Below are 7975 nucleotides of genomic sequence, written 5' to 3' on the forward strand. Positions count from 1 at the left end.
TCTGCACTTCCTTCCCCTGCCACAGAAGGACAGTGCAGAAGTCCTGTACAAGCTGAAATATGTGCTGTGCTGTTGACAGAAGGGCAGTCTGAGGTAATGGCTTGGACACTGCTGTGTGGCTGCAGAGGTAGGGTGGGGTCAATGTCTCCACCTCAAAATGATAGAGCTGGGACCGACGCAGATGGCTTCAGAGGAGTCTCCCAGAACAAATTCAGCTCCAGGGAAATCAAATTTTCATTTCCGGGTTGAGAGATGAGCCCCATGCTCTGTGTCCACTAGGGGGCAGTAACGTTCTGTTTTCCCGATCTGACAAGACTAACTCACTTGGATGGGAAGGATTAAGGAACCTCACTTGGCTTCCCTCCTTCACCAAGCTACTCTATAGTAAAGCCGCCTAAGTCATAGTCGTCTGGAGCAGTGGGTCTCAGCCTTTCTAGTGCCGCCACCCTTTAATACAGCTCCTCATGTCCTAGTGAACCAACCACACATTTTGTCCATACTTCATAACTGTAATTTTGCTACTGTTATGAATCGTAATGTAAATATCTGATATGCAACCCCGAGAAAGGGTCTCTCGACCCTCCTAGAGATCATGACCCATAGATTGAAACCCATTGGTCTGGAGTATAAGGGGAAAATAAGTGTCCAGTTGTTAGCAAGTGGGGCCTGAATGTTCCCAGACTCGTTTTTGGGGTCCCCTCATTACCCTACTAATGTCAACTTGATAATGGCTGACCTGTCCCCCCTAAAGACTACACAGCTTCAGAACTGAAACTGACGCTTTGTAACAGAGAAGCAGCCAAGAGAGCTGGGTGGCTACTTTCTAGCGCATGAAAATTCAGTAATGTGTGCAGAAATGGCCGTTGTCAAAGTCAGTTTTCTTATCAGTACAGTAAGAGGAAGCTCCTAAGAATCTGAGGGTCTGGTCTTGGTGGGTACAATCCAGAGCCATCTACTCCCCTGTGTGGGTACTAACATGCAGATGAGCTGGCAATAACCCTGTAATATCAGAGCTAGATATTCAAAACCCTAATCAGAATAAAAGTCCACTAAATTTAATGAAATCTGTTATCTCAATTGAATCTAAGCTAAGTTCCTTAAAATTCTGGTTTGGGGGCTGGATCAGTTAAGAGCATTGGCTGCTCTTCCAGAGGTCCTCAGTTCAATTCCCAGCAACCACATGGTGGCTCACAACCATCTGTAATGGTATCCAACGCCCTCTTCTGGTGTGACTGAAGAGAGTGACAGTGTACTCACATATATTAAATAAATAAACAAACAAGTAAAATAATTTTTTTTAATTCCAGTTTGGTGAACTTTGGATTTTTTTTAGAGCAGGAAAATTTATTAAAATGTTGTATCTATATTTAGATTATTTGGTTTATGTTTTGTTTTTAGACAGAGTCTCACTATGTAGCTTTAAACTTCAGATCCTTCAGTCTTTACCTCCTGACTGTTAATGATTACAGGCATAAACTACTCGCTACATCCAGTTCCACATTTTGATTTTTAAAAAATGTGTATGGATATTTTGCCTGCACGTACATCTGTGCACCACATATATGCCTAGCTCCCATAGAGACCAGGAGAGGGCATCACCTTCCCTAGAGCTGGAGTTACATACCATTGTAAACCACTGCATGGTCCTGGGAATCCAACCCAGGTCCTCTGGAAGAGCAGCCAGTAGCCTTAACCTTTGAGTCATCTCTTTGGCTCCTCTCCTTCATCCCATTTGATAATTCTACAATGAGCTATGGACACATTTGTATGCAATGTGTAATGACCAGATCAGGAAAATCCCAAGTAAGTGTGTGTGTGTGTGTGTGTGTAGTATTGTGTCTCTGTGTGAGTGTATTGTGAGTATGTATGTGTATGCATGTGTATGAGTGTATGAGTGTGCTCACATGTGTTTGTGTGTACATGAGTATTCCTGTGTCTGTGTGTGCAAGTGTATTGTGAGAGTGTATGTGTGTGCATGTCTGAGTGTATGTGTGAGTGTGTACTCATGTGTGTATGTGAGTTTGAGTGTATGTGAGTATTCATATGTCTGTGTAAGTACATGTGTGGGTATGTAAGTGTGTGTTTGTATGCATGTGTCTGAGTGTGTGTGTTTGTGTGTGTGTGTGTGTGTGTGTGTGTGTGTGTGTTGGGAATATTCAGACATCCTCTTGTAGATATTCTGAACATCTGCAGTGACTTGCTATTAACTTTAGTCACCTCCCATTCTGTAGAGCACTGGCACTTCTCCCTAACTGGATTCTGATGTTTCTATGTGTTTTCTGAGTCCAGACCAATAAGACTACTAACTCCAGGACTCAAAAATAGTTATAGAGCTGAACATGGCATAATCCCAACACTCTGAAAACAGAGGCAGGAGGATCAAAAGCTCAAAGTCATACTCAACTCCATAGCAAATCCAAGACCGGTTTAGTATATATGAGGCTCTGTGTCAAAAATAAAGGAAAATGAAGCAAAATAAAAATAAATGTCAATTATAGAGCCCGGTAGGGCAGAGAACCAAGAATGTCACAGTGCCCTGATCTGGCAATGCTATCTGATGCAATGTACAAGACAGAAGTCACATTTGAGGGTAGACAGCTGAATGTCAGTGGAGAACAGAAAGCAGTGCGGTGTGACTTCCCTCACCCAGATTCTCTGAGAGCCAATGTTCTTACCACTCGACATGAAGCATGTTTCCAAAGACAGGAGGGGGACTAGAATTCCTCTCCCAAAAGAGTTGTCACTGTAGATAACAATGTCACTTGCTTAGTAGAGCAGCTGATAATGCACATTACAGTGTCCAGCAGGTGTCCCTCGGTTTGACCCATGGACAGACCCACACAACCTCGGGGCTGGGTTAGAAACCCTTGAGAAATCTTGGAAGTCAGCAGCCCACACATCTTCTCCATCCCTTTCTCAAACTTCCCCCCTTCTCCTTCTCCTCCTCTTCTTTCTCCTCCTTCTCCTCCTCTTCCCCTCCTCTTCTTCTTCTTCCTCCACCTCTTCCTCTTCTTTCTCCTCCTCCTCCTTTTCTTCTCCAAAAGTGTCTCCTGGACCTTAGCAAGCATGATGAGTGTGTCCCATTTGTGACCAGATGTTCAACGGTCATTTATTTTTAGTGCTCTGACCATCATGAGTCTCTGCCATCACCAGGACCACTAAAAAAAAGGAAGTTCTCTGATTGAAACTGATAGCAGTAGCATTCCATGGACATAAAGAGTTGTTTAGGATGTTGGTTAGCAAAGTCACCAAAGTAGTGTCCCCACTAGGGCCTTTGGCCACCTCGGACACATACTTTTTAACTAGGTCTACAGAGCCATGTGTGAATTCTTTCCAGTGGAGCAGGCTTCCGATCGAATTGGAAAGTAGTTGGTTACTTCCACAACAGACTCCCCGTGCCTGGCTGCTCAGTATTCTAGTTCAAGTCCAGCTTGATTTCTCTATGTCCTCCAGTGGATATGATGTCTTTAGCCATAGGGTCTTACCATCTAGTTTCATGAGCAACCAACCAACAACAGCAGCTATTTCCTATATTGTGGGGAGGGCCTCAGGAGTCTCTATGACCAACACTTTAAAGGGGGGTGGCCTACCTCTGCACTAGAATTTTCACGTAATACCCCAACCTCTGTCTTCAGGGAGCACTTTATTCATTCCTCTCTTATGTTGTGATTGTCTCTGTGTGTGTGTGTGCGTGTGCATGTGTGTGCATGTATTCAGACACATCAGGACCTAAGCCGATGTTCAGGAATGCATGTACTTGTGTGTGTGCATGTGGAAGCCAGAGGTTGACATGAATGTTTTCCTCAACCACTCTCCACCATACATGTTGAGGCAGCATCTCTCTCTTAGACATACACTGTGAGTACATTCACCCACGGTAGCCCACTGGCTCCCAGGAGCCACCATCACTTCCTCTCAAGAGCTGAATTAGTAGGTGGGCCTCAAACTTGCTTTGCAGTCAAGTCAAAGATGACTTTGAACTCCTGATCCTGTATCCACCTCCCAAGTGCTGGGATTACACCGTGTGCCACTGGACCTATCATCTTGCTGCTTATGCTCATAGCTGCTGGAGTTGTGTAGCTCTTTGGTACAGTAAAGTCCTAGGTTCAGTCACAAGCGTACACACACACAAACATACACATGAGCGAGATCTTTACAATGATACTACATAATACCAGTTTTAATCAAAACACACAATACTCTATATGTTAGTGGGGACATACATCAGTTGCAGCAGTATTATTACATACATCTTTTTAAAATAAGAGTATCCTGATTTTTATTTTTACCTCCAAGGCAAAAGAGAAATAGTTTGTGTTTTGGAGGAATAATATTGTGGAGATAGTTTTGATTAGTTTTAAGATCTAAAAATGATATTTAAGACACTTCAATAATATGAATAAAAATGGACATGATGGCAAATGCTTGTAATACCAGCACTGTGAAGGTGAAGGCAAGAAGACTAGAAGTTCAGGATCGCCCTCGGCTACCGAGTGAGCTGGAGGCTACCCTGAGCAGCATAAGCCCTGTCTCAAAGAAGGAAAAATAAATTAATTACAATATTGCTGGCCTTTATGTGTGTTCACAAGTGGGATAAATATCTCAGCTATTGCTCGTGTACTGGAATTCCTGATGCCTTGTCCCTTTCTCTTTAATCTGCCACATTTTCTTTTGTGAAGTAGTAATTTCAGAAGTCATTAATGAACATCCTTAGTCTATCAGACAGTAAATGCAATTGCTTGAATGCCCACTTGAGGGAGCCAGAGGACAAGGCCAGCCAGCTACTGTGGTTCTAGAAAAGCTTTGCCTTTGGGTTGTTTGGTTGGTTGGTTTGGTTTTTTTTTTTGTTGTTTTGTTTTGTTTTGTTTTTGGTCTTGTTTGCAGTATATGGGGGTTGTTGGTTTTTGGTTGTTTGGTTGTTTGTTTGTTTGGGGGGGTTTGTTAGGTTTGTTTTTTTTTTTTGTCTTGTTTGCAGTGTTTTGAATTCTGTGTTTCCTCTGTGTTTCCCGCATGCTAGGTTAGCATACCCCTGGTTGAAAATCAAACTATTATTGGGGGTAAAGGCTTAGCTTGCTATCAGACACAAGATCTTACTCCAGAAGTCTTCCATAGTGAGGCTCTACTTGCTTGGCCTTGGGTACACTTAAATATAGGCGCACACGCGCACACACACACACACACACACACAGTTCCCTTACTGTCTCCGTGGCTCAATTAAGGCATTCGGCAAGGTTGATGGTTCAAACCCACCCAGGGACAACAACCTCAGGTTGGTTTTTAACAACTTCCAGTCAACTGTGGCCTTTTCAGGAAAATATGCATTCCCTTAGAATACCTGCTGTTCCTATATCCTACTTAGAAATTCCCAAAACCTGTCACAGGTTTACCGCCGCCCCATCTCACCATCCCCACCCCCACCAAAAAGAAAAATTGTTTTCTTGTATGAGCAGTACAAGTCCATAAGCAACCTGTGACAGAGGCAGCAGTAAACAAATGGCTCAGCATTTAAGAGCACTACATTATCTTCCAGAGGACCCTGGTTCAATTCCCAGCACTCATATGGCCAACCACTCACTGGTCTGTAATTCCATCCAGTTCCAGGGAATCTGACGCCCTCTTATGGCTTCTGCAGGTGCCAGGCATATGCGGAGACATCCTAGCATAGAAACACCTATATATGTTATCGTGGTTTGTATATGCTTGGCCCAGGTAGTGGCACTATTTGGAGGTGTGGCCTTGTTGAAGTAGGTGTGGCCTTGCTGGAAAAAGTGTGTCACTGCAGGTGTGGGCTTTGGGACCCTTGTCCTAACGGCCTAGAAGCCAGTCTTCTCCTAGCAGCCTTCAGATGAAGATGCAGAACTCTCTGTTCCTCCTCCTGACTGGACACTTACATGCCCCTGCCTTGATGATAATGAACTGAACCTCTGAACCTGTAAGCCAGCCCCCATTAAATGTTGTCCTTATAATAGTTGCTTTGGTCATGGTATCTGTTCACAGCAATAAAACCCTAAGATACAGGTAAATAAACAATTTTTTTAAAAAATAAACTATATTCTTAAGTTAACTTATGCACCTGTTAGACCAAGCCCAGGACCTTGAAAACATGGGTCATGTCCTTGTGCAGAGCCTTTAGTGAGTCATGCCTCTGAGGGGCACATTACAGGGGCAGGGAGATGAAAAACAAAAACAAAAACAAACAAACAAAAAAAACCTGTCCTCTTCCCAGGGAGCATACAGCAGAGAGGAGGCTTGAAAACATGCCTGCTCAAAGACTCAAGCCCAGGAGGAACAGGGATCAATAGCTCAGAGATAGGAGGTGCCAACTCTTGGTAGGGCTCCATCTAGAGGCTGACATTTGACTCAGGAACAGAGACTTCATAGAGCAAGCCCCCAGTGGAGAAACAGGGAAATGAAAAGGAAAAGGAAAAAAGGAAAGGAAAGGGTTTTTTTCCTCTTTCTTTTTCTTTCTTTTCTTTTTTTTTTCTTTGTGTTTTAGTTTGGATTTTTGCTGTTATTGTTTTTGTATTTATTTGTTTGAGATGGTCTCATGTAGCACAAGCTAGCCTTGAAGTTGGCTTCTAAATAAGACTAACACTGCACTCCTGGTCCCCTGCCTCCACTCCCAAATGCTGGGATTACAGAAGTCTGACCCTGTGCCTAGCTGGTTTTGAAAGGGTCTCAGAAGCATGGGCTGCCCGGGGACTCACTGTAACTCAGACTCTCAGCCTCCTGAGTGCCGGGATTACAAGTGTAGATCTCTAGGGAGGTGGAGTTTGACTCAGGAAACTGGCATGGGTAAGCTTGGTAAGTCTTCTTGGTCTCAGTGATGGACCTGCAAAGTTGTTCATTCTCTCTGTTCTAATGTTGTAAATTGATACATGTTAATTTCAAAATAAAAGAATTAGAAAATCAAAGCAAATATAGATAGAGAAGGACGCTAAAGTATGCCCAGCCTCTCCTTTTTTCTCCCTACCCTTCCATGTACAAAAAGAGGCTTTGCTGAAAGTATCTTTTATGCACCATTCATTAAGCTCACATCGCATACTGATTACTTCCTCAAGTCAATCCATAGAAGTTTGTCCGATTTTATTTTTAATCAAAAATATAGATGCATGCAAGTTAAGAGGAAAATAATCATAGGAGGGTCAGAAGTTCAAAGCCAGCCTCAGCTATACATCAAGTTCTAAACCAGCCTAGGCTATATGAGACCCTGTTTCAAAAATAACTTTCAAAATATTCTGAGTATACAGAAGCCTCCGCCATTAAAACCTGTTGTTGCCCTTCCAGCAGACCTGGCTCTCAGCACCTGCTCTGCATAGCTCACAAACCCCTGTAAATCACCCAGCTCCAGGGGATCCAATACCCTCTTCCTGGACACTGAGAGTACCCACATACACATAGCATGCATACAGACAGACATACACAAATGTACACAGAAATACAAATAAAATCTTTTGCTTGTTTGTTTTTGTTTTTGAAGACAGGGGTTCTCTGTTGAGCTCTGGCTATACTGGAACTCCCTCTGCAGACCAGGCTGGCCTTCAACTCGGAGATCTGCCTGCCTCTCTCTCCTGAGTGCTGGGATTAAAAGTGTGCCTGGCTGCCTGGCTTCAAATAAAATATTTTAATAACCTGTTACATTATGCCCAAGGCTGTATCTCAGTGGTAGAGTGCTTGTCTAACATGTGAATCTAATCCCCAGTTCCACTAATATTAAACAGATAAACAATAAATCCTGTTCCCTAAATCAGAAACTGAAATATCTTTCCAGTTTGAGGCATATCTTAAACCATTTGTTAGCCTTGTGTCGCATACTGACTACTTCCTCATTCTGTTCCCATCTATTACCACTTCCAGCATGTGGCTATCTGTTATTTCTTGTTGTCTTCTCACAGGCTGCAACAAGAGTTCCAAGCCACCTAGAGCTACATAAAGACACTCAAAACACACACCAGGCTGCATGAGCTGCAGCGAG

Source organism: Mus caroli, chromosome 19, assembly GCF_900094665.2.
Source record: "Mus caroli chromosome 19, CAROLI_EIJ_v1.1, whole genome shotgun sequence".
Taxonomy (NCBI): Eukaryota; Metazoa; Chordata; class Mammalia; order Rodentia; family Muridae; genus Mus; species Mus caroli.